At 45.7% G+C, this 14,189-nt stretch overlaps 1 protein-coding gene across 12 annotated transcripts in view; it reads left to right on the forward strand.

Annotated features, from left to right (window-relative positions):
- The window catches only part of TENM2 (teneurin transmembrane protein 2), a 1,165,071-nt gene that overhangs the window by 978,463 nt on the left and 172,419 nt on the right, over positions 1-14,189 (forward strand). The window lies entirely within an intron of this gene.

Consider the following 14,189-nt stretch of genomic DNA (forward strand, 5'->3'; position numbering starts at 1 on the left):
TATTCTTCATTTTAAATCGATCCACAAAGCTTGTAAGGGGAGCAATAGAAAATAATTGTTTTGAAGCTAAATCACTTAGAATATTTAACAACTACTCACATCCCTTCTGTATCTACTTAGATACAGAAGTACAGAGGTTGTACCCCAAGCTTAAAATAAGCTTTGAAACTCTCTTTATTCAAAAAAAAAAAGAAGTCACTATTATGCGACATGTTACATGTTCATCTGAAATTGCACTCCTTGTTTAACATCCTGGCACAAATTTGTACCCCTGCTCTGCCTGGCATTCGGTTGAACAGGACCCTTCAGTGTGCAGTTGCTTATACAATTTTATCTTAGCAGACACACATCAGCATGCTTTCAAAGAAAGCCCAGTGCAGATCTTTAAGCTCCCTAACACATCACAGCATTACAGTCGATCAAATCTGTATTCGGAGTTGTTAGGAAAAGCTTTATTCCTAGATCTTCACAAAACTTAATGACTTTTAAAATGTTACCTGAAGCCCCTCTTAGTAAGGATGTTTTATAGGAAGCAAAAGTTTTTATAAGACAAAAATATTCATCAATCATCAGATCACTGATAAAAATGTTCTCATTTCAGAGATCCTTCCCCTTTGAACACTGGATGTAATATTGGTAGACAACATTGGTTGAGGGCTACCATGTGCCAAAGGCTGTTTCACATGAGGTATTTCATCCTCTCAACAACCCTATGAAGTAGGCAGTAGGGGCAGCCCCATCTCACACATGGAAACACTGAGAAAGAATAGGGGTCACAAAGCTTGTATGTACAAGATGCAGCAGTCAGGCACCTCCTACTTCTTCTGTCTAGGGGGCAGTTGCTTCCAGGAGCATCCTGCAGTACAATATAAACATAGTCATTGCTGGAGTAAAATCACAGCTCGTGCCCAAAGCAGGAGTTTCATTAAGTCAATGAAAGTGGGCTGGAGATCAGCTTTGAAGTGCCAGGGGGAGCTGCATAAATGTGGAGCTGATGAGGTTATGCCATTAAATACGGCAGCAGAAAGAAATAACAGAGAAGGTGACAAGATGGGCACTTCCAAGAGGATGATTATAATAACGCAGAGAGGTCCTGGAAAATTTGACAAAGACACCCAATATGTTTACAGAGATGTCCCTTCTGATTGTGTTGCCCCAGTGAAACTAAAGTGATGCTCTGTCGTTTTCAAGAACTCATCCATTCTAAGATGCACACAATGCTCATGCTTTGACATCTCTGAAAACAGGATGTGTTTTACAATTGATGAGGCTGAGAGACAATGAAATGTTCAGTGTCACATTTTTGCCTACATATGAAAACTCAGTGCCCATGCTAACAGTCTCACACAGCTGCAGATATAACCTAAATTTTCCTAAGTATGAGATTAATAAAATGTGTTCATAATTAGACTTCAATTTTTCAAGATAAAGTCCTAATCAGCCATTTTCCCATTTGATAAGAGCATTCATTTTAAGTGGCCTTTTCTTAATTTCAAGTATCCTCAGATAACTAGATCCTATTATATATATCAAGTCAGTGTGGGGATTTAAATATAATTTTTTAAATAATAAATACACAAATACACAAATGAAAATAAAGTCTAAATAAACATTCTTTGGCATGTCTGTGCAGCTGTTCCAAACATAGACAGGTATGAGCATAATAACATGCACAGACCGATTGCCTGACCTTGAATTTCAGCCTTCACTACTTCCAAGCTGTGTGACCTTGGGCAAGTCACTCAGATCCTCCATATCTCAGTTACTGCATCTGTAAAATGGAGATAATAATATTATACATTCACAACATTGTCGTGAGATTTAAATGAGGTAATCTTTATAAAGCACATAGAACAGTGCTGGCACATAGAAATGGTTATAAGCTATTATCACCATGTTTTTCAAAACATCCATATGCAAGCCACACAAGCACCCCCCCAAAAAAAAAAAAATTTCAGTTGTTTTCTTAAAGATAACCTTTATTTGTGTTTTTCTCATTATGAAAACAATATATGATCATGACAGGAAAACAATACATTAACATTTTTAGTGTATTTTCCGGACAGTTTCCTGTTCACATATAGTAATCATTTTTACAAATAGAGGAACATGCCATATGTATACTGTTTTACCCCGATTCTTTACATAATGATAGGTAGGGAACAACTTGCTAAATCTGAATCTTCTTCCACAAACTCATTTTAAATGCCTCAAAAATAGGCCATTCTACAGATTTAAAAAAATTTTTAACTAATCTCCCTTTTTGAATATTATAACCATTCCATAGTAAACATCTTTGCAGGTATATGTTCATCTGTTTTTTAAATAATTTCTTTATGATGAATTCTTAAGCATGGAATCACTTTACAAAGGATTTACAGTATATCAGACTTTCATAATGGCAGTAATGGCTGCAAGAAGAGCTGATACTGATTGAGTGCTTCAGAGATAGATACTTTTATTCTGCCCATCTCAGGGATTATTAAGTGGAGACGCAGAGAGTTGAAGGAATTTTCCAAGGTCACATTGCCGTCTGATGAAAGGTTCAGGCCACACTTTGAGAGAAGCCAGACAGTGTCTGTGATTTGCTTCCTCTGTGGTGCTCTGGAAGTCACTTTGGGACTGGACACCTTCCTAGCTTACTCCCTCTCCTCAATGATGTATTTGATTTATTTCCCAACCAGCCCACATAAGACTATCCTATTGATCTTGGGAGGGCAGGGAGCCAAATGTGACATTTCTGATAAACCACTGGCTAAAGACAATTAGATGGGGGTGTGCAGGAAAAGAAGAAATCACATCAGCAAGGCACTGAGAGGTAAAACCTCCGTTCTTCTGGCATCCCGGCAGAGCTTTTGTGCATCTTGGATTAGCCTTGAAATGTTCATCAATTTCACTGGACTTGACCCCTACACTGTGGTCCACTTGGTGTTCAGAGCAACACTTCCCACCCTTCTCCACAGTTAGATCAAAAGGCAGCATGATGGGGACATGATCTTGTGGGAAGAAGAAATATGAAATCAATCCATTCATGTGCTCAACAAATATTCACTCCGTGTCTGTGCTGTGGATACAGAGATGAAAGGCATTGGCCTCACCTCTGAGGAACTGAGGACCTGACAAGTTAAGGAACAATGGCAGCACCACGTAGGGAGGGCCAGGAGGTGCGGTGCTGGGCAGAAGAGGAGAAACTGGCCGCCTACAGTCAGCCTGGTCTGGGCTTGAATAGTGTCTCTGCTGTGAAGTAGCTGAATGTTTATGAACAAGTCTCTCTAGATCCAGTGTCACCATCTGTGAAATGAGGACTGCACCTCAACAAGTTGTTGTGAGAATAAGTGAGATAATGCCTAGAAAATAGTAGCACCCTATGGAGATCAGCCGATCAATGTGACTGGTCTACAACCCTTACGGCGCATTCACAGGTAACCTAGCAACCAACAGTCTCTGCAGGGAGAATGGCAAGGCCTCTGGCAGAAACCACTGCTGGTATACAGACCGAGGTTTAGCTGGTCCTTCTCAAGACTCATCCAGATTACAAAGATCAGGGTCTTCCATTTGGGTCAAGTGGCTCCTGTGCCCTCTCAATCCTTTTGTGAATGTGTCAGGTGGCAGAGGATAAGGGTGCCTTTCCTGGGGCACAGTGCATGGTGCATCCACCTGGGTCTGGCCCAAGCACAGCTCTCCATGGGATGGGACAGGGGTGGACAGTGTGCCGCCTGCCAGCGCTGTTCTGTTGTATCTTTCCTGGGCCCAGTGCCATGTCTCATTTACAGAGTTTGTTCCTGTCCCTTGCAGACTAATCAAATGTTAACTAGTATTATTACTGAAGAGTTGGTTGCAGAAGGTTTAAAAGCATAAAAGTAGGCACCAGTCCTACCCTGTGCAGCATTTTAGGGCAGCTTCCTGGAGGATATGCTACCCAAGATGACTCTTGGAAGGCAAGTCAAGCAGGTAAAGAGAAAGGAAAGAAAAGGAAAGATCTTTCCAAGCAGAGGGCAATGAAGATAGCCTTGTTGTGTGGGCTGTGTCGAAGCTTCACATGACGATTGTCCTGTTTAGAAACTGTGCTTTTCTTTAGCCATCACTCACCAATGAGGGCAAAGCTTGTCCTTTCAGGACTGGCTCTGACAAGGCCAGAGGTGCCAAGGAGGTCATCCCCTCTGGAGGTCGAATAGCCAGGACCCCATGTTGAGTTGTTGCAGATTTACAACCATGTACACAGCCCAGATAGGAACACATGTTAAATAAAGGAAAAGTGGCCAAATTCCACAAAGCTCTGAGTTGCCCTAGCAGCTGGGAGCACACGCTTTTATGTACTGAGGGAAAGTTTTAAAAATGGGAAATCAGGACTTAATGGTTGTCACTTGTTTTCTTCCTGTTCTCAAAAAGTTCCTGTGAGATGGTTAATGACCTCCCAAGGATACCTTGCCTGCAGATAGATAAATCATTCTGCCAGAAGCAGACCAGATTGTTGGATTCCCCAGCATTAATTGAGCACCTTCTGCATGCCACGTGTCAAGGAGCTGCAGCAGTGGGTGAGGCAGAGCCGACCCTGCCCGTGTAAGGCTAGTGGGCGCCGGCATTAAGCCCCCCTAAGAGTTCCCAGGAAGGGCCACCACCAGGGAATGTCTGCTCCCTGCCTTGCCCTGGACTGGCCTCACTGCTTAAGCATTATCCCAGTTTCTCTTGGAAATCCCACTCTGAAAGAGCTCTGAGAAGCAGGGGTGCTGGGGTGCTCACCATCACAATGGTGATGGTGGTAACTTACCCTTTAGTAGTGATAATTCATCCTTTCTGGGCATTCTCCATTCCTTTTACCTGTTCCCCCCCTCCCACACCAGAGGAATTCAAAACATACTCCCTTGGACTGAAAACCACAATTTTAGGCTCGATGTTTAGCTGGGGGGTGGGCAAGGAGGACTTGGCAGGACCCCTCATCTGCTTATCTTCATCTAGCAAACCACCAAAGCCACCGCCAAGCCCAGAGGGCCCACCCGGGAACCAGGCACAGTGAGTGAGCACACCAGGCTGGAAAATCTTTTATTAGAAATAAAGGCTCTGGTCTCATCCTTTCTAACTGCTTGTCAGAGCTTTCGGTCTCTGCAAACCTTCTGCAAGCCTCCCTGCACAGTAGAAGGAGAATCTGAAATTGCCCTAGAATGGCAGCGCTAGAAGGCAAAGCTTGGTCCCCTGCTGCGGGTCCAGCTCTCAGAGCCGTGCTTGTCCATGGTAGGTGCTCAGCAAACGTCCAACAGAGCATGAGTTACGTGGCCTGCAGTCCCCTCTGGGCTGGCTGGCCAGCGAGTTCATCCTTTCCCCCTGAGTCCCCTGCACTGCCCGCTGCCTCTCCCCCATCATGCCAGGCTCACTCTGTCTCGGAGCTTTTGCATTTGCTGCTCTGTCTTTCCTGGAATATCCCCCAGATACTCATGTGGCGCCTCCCTTGCTTGTTTCCAGGGCTCTGCCCAAACACCAGGCCCTCAGTGAGCTCTTTCCTGACAAGGGAATCTAAAACTGGCTACTACTTTACCCTCACACCCTACTTTATGTGTCTTAAAGCAACTTAATTAAGTATAATTTACAGGACCTCCAAGGCACACATTTGAAGTGTACAGTTTTGATTCCTAAAACCTGAAAACTGTATCTGTGTGGGCACCACAGTCATGATATAGAATGCTGCCACCCCCCTCCACAAAGGCTCCCCTGTGCCCTCACCCACCTCATCCCAGCCCACCATGGCCTGCTTTCTATCACTGGACATAAGATTCGTCTTCCCTATAGTATCATAAACAGGGAATCCTGTGTTCTCTTGTATCCCGCTTCTTGACTCAGCATAATGTCAGTGAAGTTCACCCATGTTGTGTGTATCAGTGGCTCATTCCTGTTAGCACTGAGCAGATTTCCAGTTGTGGATATATAGACTCGTTGGTCTGTCACCTCACTTGCTGTTGGGCCCTCTGGTTGTCTTTGCTTTGCTGTCTTTCTTATTTGTAGCCCTGTCACTCCCCTGACGCTCTGATTCCTACAGCAGTGTTAACCCCTGAAGGGCAGGAACCTTGTCCATATGTGATTCACTGCTGTGTACCCAGGCACATTGTAGGTTCAATATTTGTTGACTAAACCAATGTTTTTACATTCATTTCCTCCTATAACAAAAAGCCTAGGCAAGACACAGACTTGCAAGCTGTGCTTCAGATCTTCCTTACCTGTGAACCCAAATCTGGAGAACTGTAGGCGTTTCAAGTAAAACCAGATGTCAGCTCCCTGCCTAGTTAAGACTGGGCTAAGGGTATCTGCACCCCGTGGTCCATTGCTGAGTTCCTGTGGCTAGGTTCTCCTGTCTCTCTTTGCCATCACTTTCCTGCCCTGTAACGTCCAGGAAAGGTGCTATCTCCTTTTGCTGGTTTACATAAGAAATTTAGCTCGTCAAAGATCTTCACAATTTCCCTTGGCTTTTCCCTTAGATTCGGGAGTGTGGGAGGGGGCCACAGGAAGAGGCCTTGCTGTGGTCTGGGTGGCCCCTGACACCTTGCTGTTCCGCTCTGCTACTCCCTTTACCTCTCTCTGACTCCCTCCCTACTTACAGGAGCCAAAAAATCCTTTGTCTCTTCCAGAAGAGTCCCACCCATGCCCACTTTCCTTGGTTTCTTACTTTCTGCTCTTAAGCAATGTTAAAGGACTGTTTTCCCCCACAGAGATCAGTGAAATGCTCCATCTCGTCACACATGGGCAGGGTGGCCCCTGAACCGCAGGCACCCCAGTCTTTGTCTTACTGCTGTAACTTAACAAGCAGAAAGAGATACTCTGAGCCAAAGAAATGGGATCCAAACAATGAAACAAGGCTTATGTCCGAATTCTGACGCTGTTCACAGTCCTGCTTCTGCTGGAAGCTCTGCAGGCTACTTGAGGAGCCATCACGTCACAGACACCTTCTCCTTCCCAGGGGTGGGAGAATAAAACCAGAATCGCCCTCCAAGTGAGCGAGGCTGGCCACCACCAGGCCCCAGCTGCCGGCTCGCTCGGCATTTTGAGCAGCCAGTGGTGCCGTAGGGTGAGGGCATGCTCTCAGAAGCCGGCTGTGTGTGTGTGACCCCAGCACCACCACTTGCCAAAGCCTGAGCAAGTTACAGAACCTCTCTGTGCATCAGTTTTCTCATATGGAAAGCGGGGATAATGATTTGTACTCAATAGGGCTATAACTAGCTTTAAATAAGATGGTACATGTCAATCACTTAGAACCATGGCCTCATGAAATGTTAACTTTTGTAGTAGCATCTGAGCAGTTAGCAAACAGAAGTACAGGAAAACTGCTCAGTGTTTACTAAAATTTCTGAAAAACTTTTCTCGAAGAAGTTACATCCTCTCAGGAGTTGTATTACCTGAGATCACTGTGTTGATACAGGCTTCACTCCAGGTACTGTTTCCTTTGAGTATAAATGTCTCTCATTCTTCCATCAAGATCTTTGCTGAAGTATCTATCTACTATGTGCAAGGCACTGCTCTAGGCACAGGGGATGCTGTGCTGAGTAAAACAGATAACTCTCCCACTCTTAAGAAGTTTGTGTCTAAGAAAAGGGAGATGAACTATAAATTAGTAGATAAGTGACAACTTTTTTTTCAAAGATCAATGAGTTTTTGCTGAGGATAGAAGGAAGGAGAAGTGGTGGAGGCATTTAGAAGGAGTGGTCAGGGATGCATAACTAAGGTCATGATGTTTAGGCAGAGGCAGGATGGACAAGAAACATGCAGCTGTGGGAAGATTAGGAGGAAGAGAAGGCCAGGCAGAGGGAACGGCTCATGCAAAGGCCCTGGGGCTGGGGTGAATTTAGCATGTTCCGGGGACAGAGAAGAGCCATGGGGCTGGAATGCAAGGAGAGGTAAGCTTGGAACTGAGCAAAAGGAACTCATAGACCAGGTACAGCCAACACCCAGCAGAGCCATGCAGACCTTTCCTGGCATTCTCTTCCATCTACCCCAGTGGGACATCTCCGTGTCCTCAGGTTCCCAACTTGCTTCTGCTCAAGTCAGACCCAAGCACTGCTGAGCCCTGCTGTCCTCCCCCTTCTCTGCTCAGCAGCATCTTTAGGAGACTTACAAACTAGGCCTGCCACCAGATATGCTGGCAGCTGCAACCAGGTTCTTGCAAATCTTGACATGATTTCCCAGTGCTGTTAAGACTCGTGCAAATCCAAATTCAAGTCCTCTTGGCCACCAACCATGGTCATTGGCACTGGATGTGTCACTTTACTCCTCTCCTGAGAAATGGGGATAAGAATAGGGTTTCTGGAAGGATGAAACACGATAAAATATATGTCACCATTGCCGTGATGCCTGGCACATGGTAAGTGCCCAGAAAAAAAATTGACTCTACTTATTTTTTATTTTCCACCCTAGCAAGAGGATATGTACTGAAAGAAGCAAGAATTCCACCCATGTAGGTGTATTCTCCCCCACTCCTTATTTTAGGAAACCCCATTTGGTTCTGAGATCAGCCTGCCTGATCCCTACCTGTGGAGCTGGGCCCAATACCCTGTAACAGTGCATGGATACAGGTGCTGTTTCCTGCCGGGAAGCCTGGGCTCGTCTTCACAGCCAGTGGAAGAGTGGCCCCAGCAGTGCCCACAGCTGGCATCTAGTTGGCCAACTGGCATCTTGTTAAGTAACTCAAACACTATAGGTAGGAAGTGAGCAGGGAGTTCTGAATGGGACAGGCAGGGCCATGCTAAGGGAAACCAGCCCACTGGAGCTCAGCCCTGCCCTGTCATCCCTCCGCGCTTGGCTTAACACTCAGCCTCTTTGAAGGAGAGAAAAGAAATTGTGCTGAGCTTCAATAGGGAATCAGCCAGGCGCACTTTGCCACAGGCCTGGCTGGAGGCGGAAAGAGATGAACAGGCCCCCATGAGTGACCCACCGCCACCAGTCATCAGTGGATGCAGCCGGAGACCCCGTGGTAATGTGGCTTCAAGCAGCCCTCAGTCACACATGCTGCGTCCCTGCGGTCCTACCAACTGCTGAGCATGCCCTGCCATCTGAGGCGGAATCAACATCAGACACTGGGAGGCCAGGGACACTGCCAGCGCCGAGCGCGGGAGCGGCAGGCCGTCCGTGGGAAATGTCAGCGTTTATTGCTTTTCCCGTCCATGTCAACCCTCAGCAAGCAGACCTTCCAAATAGCAATAAAGTTACTTTCCCCCTTCCCAGGGTCCTGGACCCAGTAATAACATCTTCCTGAAGGGTGATGAGTCTGTCTTTAACCTTGCCCTCCTTGGCAGGTGTGTACTGGCGTGCCTTCCAGAAGCATCTCCCTGCCTGTGAATGCTTCCCCTTCTGGGAAGGTGACAGGCCCTGCTCAATGGTCCAGCCTCCTCCGCTCGCTCCTCCAAGTTCCTCTGGAAACTCTAAGCTATCCTAATTACCATTCCTCCTTGATCTCTGCCAAGAAGTGGGGGAGATTTATAATTGGATCAGTCAAATATTTGCTGTGGTTTATTTTTTTGCCTCTCAAGCACTCGTAAAAGTTGCAATTTCATGCCACTTTGGGGTATGACTGATGACTCAGAAGCACAGCCTTCACATTGCATGCCAACATGGGTTGTTTTTCAAAGGCCAAGGAAAAAAGAGACAACTGGGGTGAGGGTATTTATCTTGGGTGGATGCATTCACCCTCTGGGTGGCTTTATTGTCTAGTCAAGAGAGAGACAAGCTGCTGTGGGAGACAGACTCCTTCCTGCAGCCAGCCTGTGCACACGTTTGCCCCCCTAGTGGGATTTGGTCATGTGCCTCCTAATCCCTTTCTAGGGCTTTTGCAGATCTATTAGATAGAAAGTGCTATGGATCAACCTTCTCAGTCAGCCAAGCACAGCACAGTCCCCTGAGCCCCCCTGTGGCCAGGACTGATTGTGACGGGGTCCTGGAACAGAGGAGACAGATGTCCCTGGTACCAAGCCCGAGCTGTCCATCCCTAGTGCTGGGACATGAAAAACAAACTCTGGCCAGGGCCTGAGCTTTTGGAGAACGGCCCCCTCCTAGTGTCAGCCAGACTGCCAAGCAAGCTGGCCAGCCTGCAGTCTAGGAATCCTAGCAAGCAGAGGCTCTCCTGAATGCAAACCAGCTTCTCCCTGAGGTCCCGTGCTCCCTCCCCGGAAGGCGGTCTCTGTGTTTGGCTGGGCTGATGCACCTTGTGTCTCTCACCCCTTCTCCAAGTCACAGCAGCTGTACGTGATCTGTGTGGTGCTGTTTGGTATGTGTTAGCCTATGAAGAAGGTAATGAAACATTCCAATCTAGAGCACTTTCAAGAGTGAAAGGAAGAGCAAGAGGTCTAAACTAGGACACTGCTTGCCAAACTGGAATACAGACACCCCACATGTAAAAGGTTGGGACTTGACTCAGTGGAAGATATGCTGGAAGTCACTGTGGTCTTGGAGATGAACTGAGAGTGAAGACAAGCATGAGGTCTCTGAAGGCTGAAGTAACAAATAAGCCTCAACCTCTCAGTGGCTTAATTTAATGAGTGTTTACTACTGGTTCATGTCATAATTTTAAGCACTTCTCCAAGTGCCAATTCTAGGATCCAGGCCACTCTTCTCTTGTGGATTCACCATCCTGGGTTTTAAGGGGCGCTGGTATTCTCCAAAGGCAGAGAGGAATAGAAGAGAACAAGTAAGAGGTCGTCAGGACATGCCATGGCAGGGTCTAGAAGTGGATATATCCCCCAGCTTATGTCCCATTGACTGGAACATGGCTGCATGCTCCCCCACTGGCAGCAAGGAGGCCCAAAAGGAACAAGACCCATGGAGTATAAGAACAAAGCAAAAACTGAAGGAACAAAACAGTGGCAGACTCACAGAACCCAAGAATGGACTAACAGTTACCAAAGGGAAAGGGACTGGGGAGGATGGGTGGGAAAGGGGAGAGAAGGGGAATAAGGGGCATTACAATTAGCACACATAATGCAGGGGGGGCACAGGGAAGGCTGTACAACACAGAGAAGACAAGTAGTGACTCTATAGCATCTTACTACGCTGATGGACAGTGACTGTAATGGGGTATGTGGTGGGGTTGATAATGGGAGGAATCTAGTAACCACAGTGTTGCTCATGTAATTGTATATTAATGATACCAAAATTTAAAAAAAAAAGGAACAAGACCCCAATATGGACAATGACTGGCAATCTCTACCACAGTAGTCTCTAAGGAACAGTGTCACAGCAGGAAGGAAGGAAGACAGAAGAAAGGGGCAGTGAAAGTCCGAAGGAAGCAAGCATGTGTTGTACATCATCCCACCGAGAACTGGGAAGGTGGGGTCATAAAGGCTCCATAGACTTAACTCTTAAATCTCGATATGTATGTATACGCAGACACTGTGGGCAACAGCTTCCCATCGCATGCCTGCTCCGCACTGGGTGGTCACGACCCAGGCTTGCAGACTGTCACTCTACCCCTTTCTCTCCCATTCCAGAATGCACAGTAGAAGTCAAGGCAGTTAAGTGATTATTATTAGAGACAAAACTTTGAATACATTCCCACTTAGTTTATTTTCAATAGAATTCATTTGCAAATTCAGTATATTATTCATTTAATATTTAACAAATATTTATAGACCAGGCCCTGTTTGAGATGAATTAGAGCAGTGAATTATAATAATGATAGCTGAAACGTTTAGGGACATGTTTACCATATACAAAGTACTTACTATTCTAAGCACTTTCATGAATTGACTCACTTAATCCTCACAACAGTGTTTTGCTACAGACACAATTATTGTCCCCATTTTTAAGGTAAGGAATTTGAGACACAGAGAATTTAAATAGCTTGTGCAAGGGTAACAGCAAGTAGGCAGCAGGCCTGGGAGTCTGACGTCAGGCAGCAGAGCTGGGATTCTGCGCTTCGTGGCAGGCCTTGGAGTCTAACCTTATGCAGTCTATTCCGAACCTCTTGCTCATACCCACTCTACCAGGAGGACAAAATCCCTGCCCTGCTGGAACTTCCATTCTTCTGAGTAGACCCACAATAGACATAAAAACAAATTATATCATGTTAAAATTAGGGTGACAAGTGCATTAAAAAAAATGAAGCACAATAAAGGGATACAGGATTAAAACCCCTCAGACAGCCACATCGTCCACGCCCACGTGTCCCAGGGCCAAATTTGAGAACCCCTGGCTCAGATTCTAACTTAAATGAAAACTGCCCTCCTTTCTTCTCTGGAGGGACTCTGAGGAGCCAGCCAGACTAGATGTCCTTTCTTTCCTCTGACAAATGCCTTTTCCCAGAGTGGTTTGATTGGTTGGGCAGTGAGTGCTGCTGCTAGTCTGAAGCCACGTCTGTGCTCTTGGCCAGTCGGCCCGTTCAGCGAGAGATGACCGATGACCAAATTAATAATGAGCAATGGCCCCACACAAGTAATCACCTTCCCCAGACTTTTCCTCATGGGGGTGATATCCTGGACCCCAGATGAAGTACATTCTTCTCACCCTGGCACTAAGGAAGTTGCACTCATTTCTCTGGCTGACAGCAATTTCTAGACATGGGTCTTGGTAGTTGGACATTTACAGGGTTGCTAAGGAACAAATGTTTTGGTTACAAAGGTCTCTGAAAGCAACATCAGTTTGTCATATCACTTCACACCATTCATTTTATCCTATAAAGAGAGTAACCAATGGGCTATGGGATACAGGGAAGCTAAATATAAACATACATTTCCTTGAGAGATGGAGCAATTACCCCTTCCTAACCAGAGACCATTCCCAGTTCTCCCAGATGTAAAAACTAGAACCATGCATTTCTGTTCATTTTGATTTGCAAGCCACTCGTAGTCACAAGATACCTAATAAAATAGTTGTTACTCTCCAGACACTGACCTGAGCATTATCTCATGCCATCCTAATAACATCCCTGATAGTTGCATGTTATTATTCCTTAGTGTACTATTAGTATACTTAGTATACTATTCCTTAATAGTATTCCTTCCCCAGGAAGGACTTGAAAGTAGAGTCACCCAACTTCAAACAAGAGCAAATGGCAGAGTCAAAATTCAAACCCAGGTGTGTCTGTTGGCAAAAACTTTGCACTTAAGATTATAGACTCTTGTTTTCAATTATCACGTTTCAGATGGGAAAAACTGGCAATTCTGATGATGGAGGAAGTCACATTAGGAGATTCCTGGAGTTTCATTCTGTGAAGTTCATGAAGGAGGTTATAGTAAATGTTGGTTACCTGTAAAACCCTTTCTATAGAAGGGATGTGGTGAGAGAGAGCTTAATCCTCCAGTAGTGGCTTTTATCTGCTAAAGACCCACACTTTGAGTATTCTCTGGAAGCCACAGTGCAAATGACTTTTCTGTACAGTGATTTTGAAAGAGTTTGCAAAATTAGTCCATTTCTGCAGGGGTCTTACTGATTTTCTTGTCAATGAGAAAGAAACATTAGTGTTCTCTTTGCCTTTTCCTTCATCCTCTCTGTCCAGCCCTGGTCAAGTGGTGTCCTCTCTTCCTTAAAAATGTTCCTCCAAAGTTGTGTCCTCTTCCCACCGACTGTCCTAATAAAGACCATTCATGCTTGGGTTTCCACAGTCACGTGCTGACCAGTCTTCCCGCCTTTCATCCTCCCCACTAGAACATCTCATATCCTGCTTGCAAATGAATTCTCAAAACATTCAGCACATCAGTCGCTGCTGGAGGCTCTTCATTGGCTCCCAGCTGCCCACCCCGGGATTTCACCATTCTCTAGGACAGGCCTCTCTTGAGTCACGCTTGCCCACCCGACCACCCCATCCTGGTAGCCCTCACTGACCAGTCTCCCGCTGATTGCTTCCTGTTTTGAGCCTGGTTTCCATTGAAACAGAGTTTAATACTTCAGTGCAGGTTTATCTGAGGCCAGGCACTGTGAAGGCATGGACAGTGCAGCCAAACAGATCTAGGTCTAAATTTTTGCTGAGCCACTTGGTCACTGTGTGACTTTCGACAAGTTGCTTGGCTTCTCTGAGCCTCCGTTTTCTTATCTGTAAACTGAGGTATACATAGCAGTTTCTACAAGAACTGAATGAGATGATGAGGATGATCATGAAGCTAGTGATAGCTAACATGTATGTTGTGTTTACTTTATGCCAGACACTGATCTACATATTATCTTATTCCTCACAACAGCCTGTAACATAAGTACTATTATTTTCAGTATTGAAGATGGGGAAA

The sequence above is a fragment of the Manis pentadactyla genome, chromosome 2, assembly GCF_030020395.1.
Source record: "Manis pentadactyla isolate mManPen7 chromosome 2, mManPen7.hap1, whole genome shotgun sequence".
In the NCBI taxonomy this organism is placed as follows: domain Eukaryota; kingdom Metazoa; phylum Chordata; class Mammalia; order Pholidota; family Manidae; genus Manis; species Manis pentadactyla.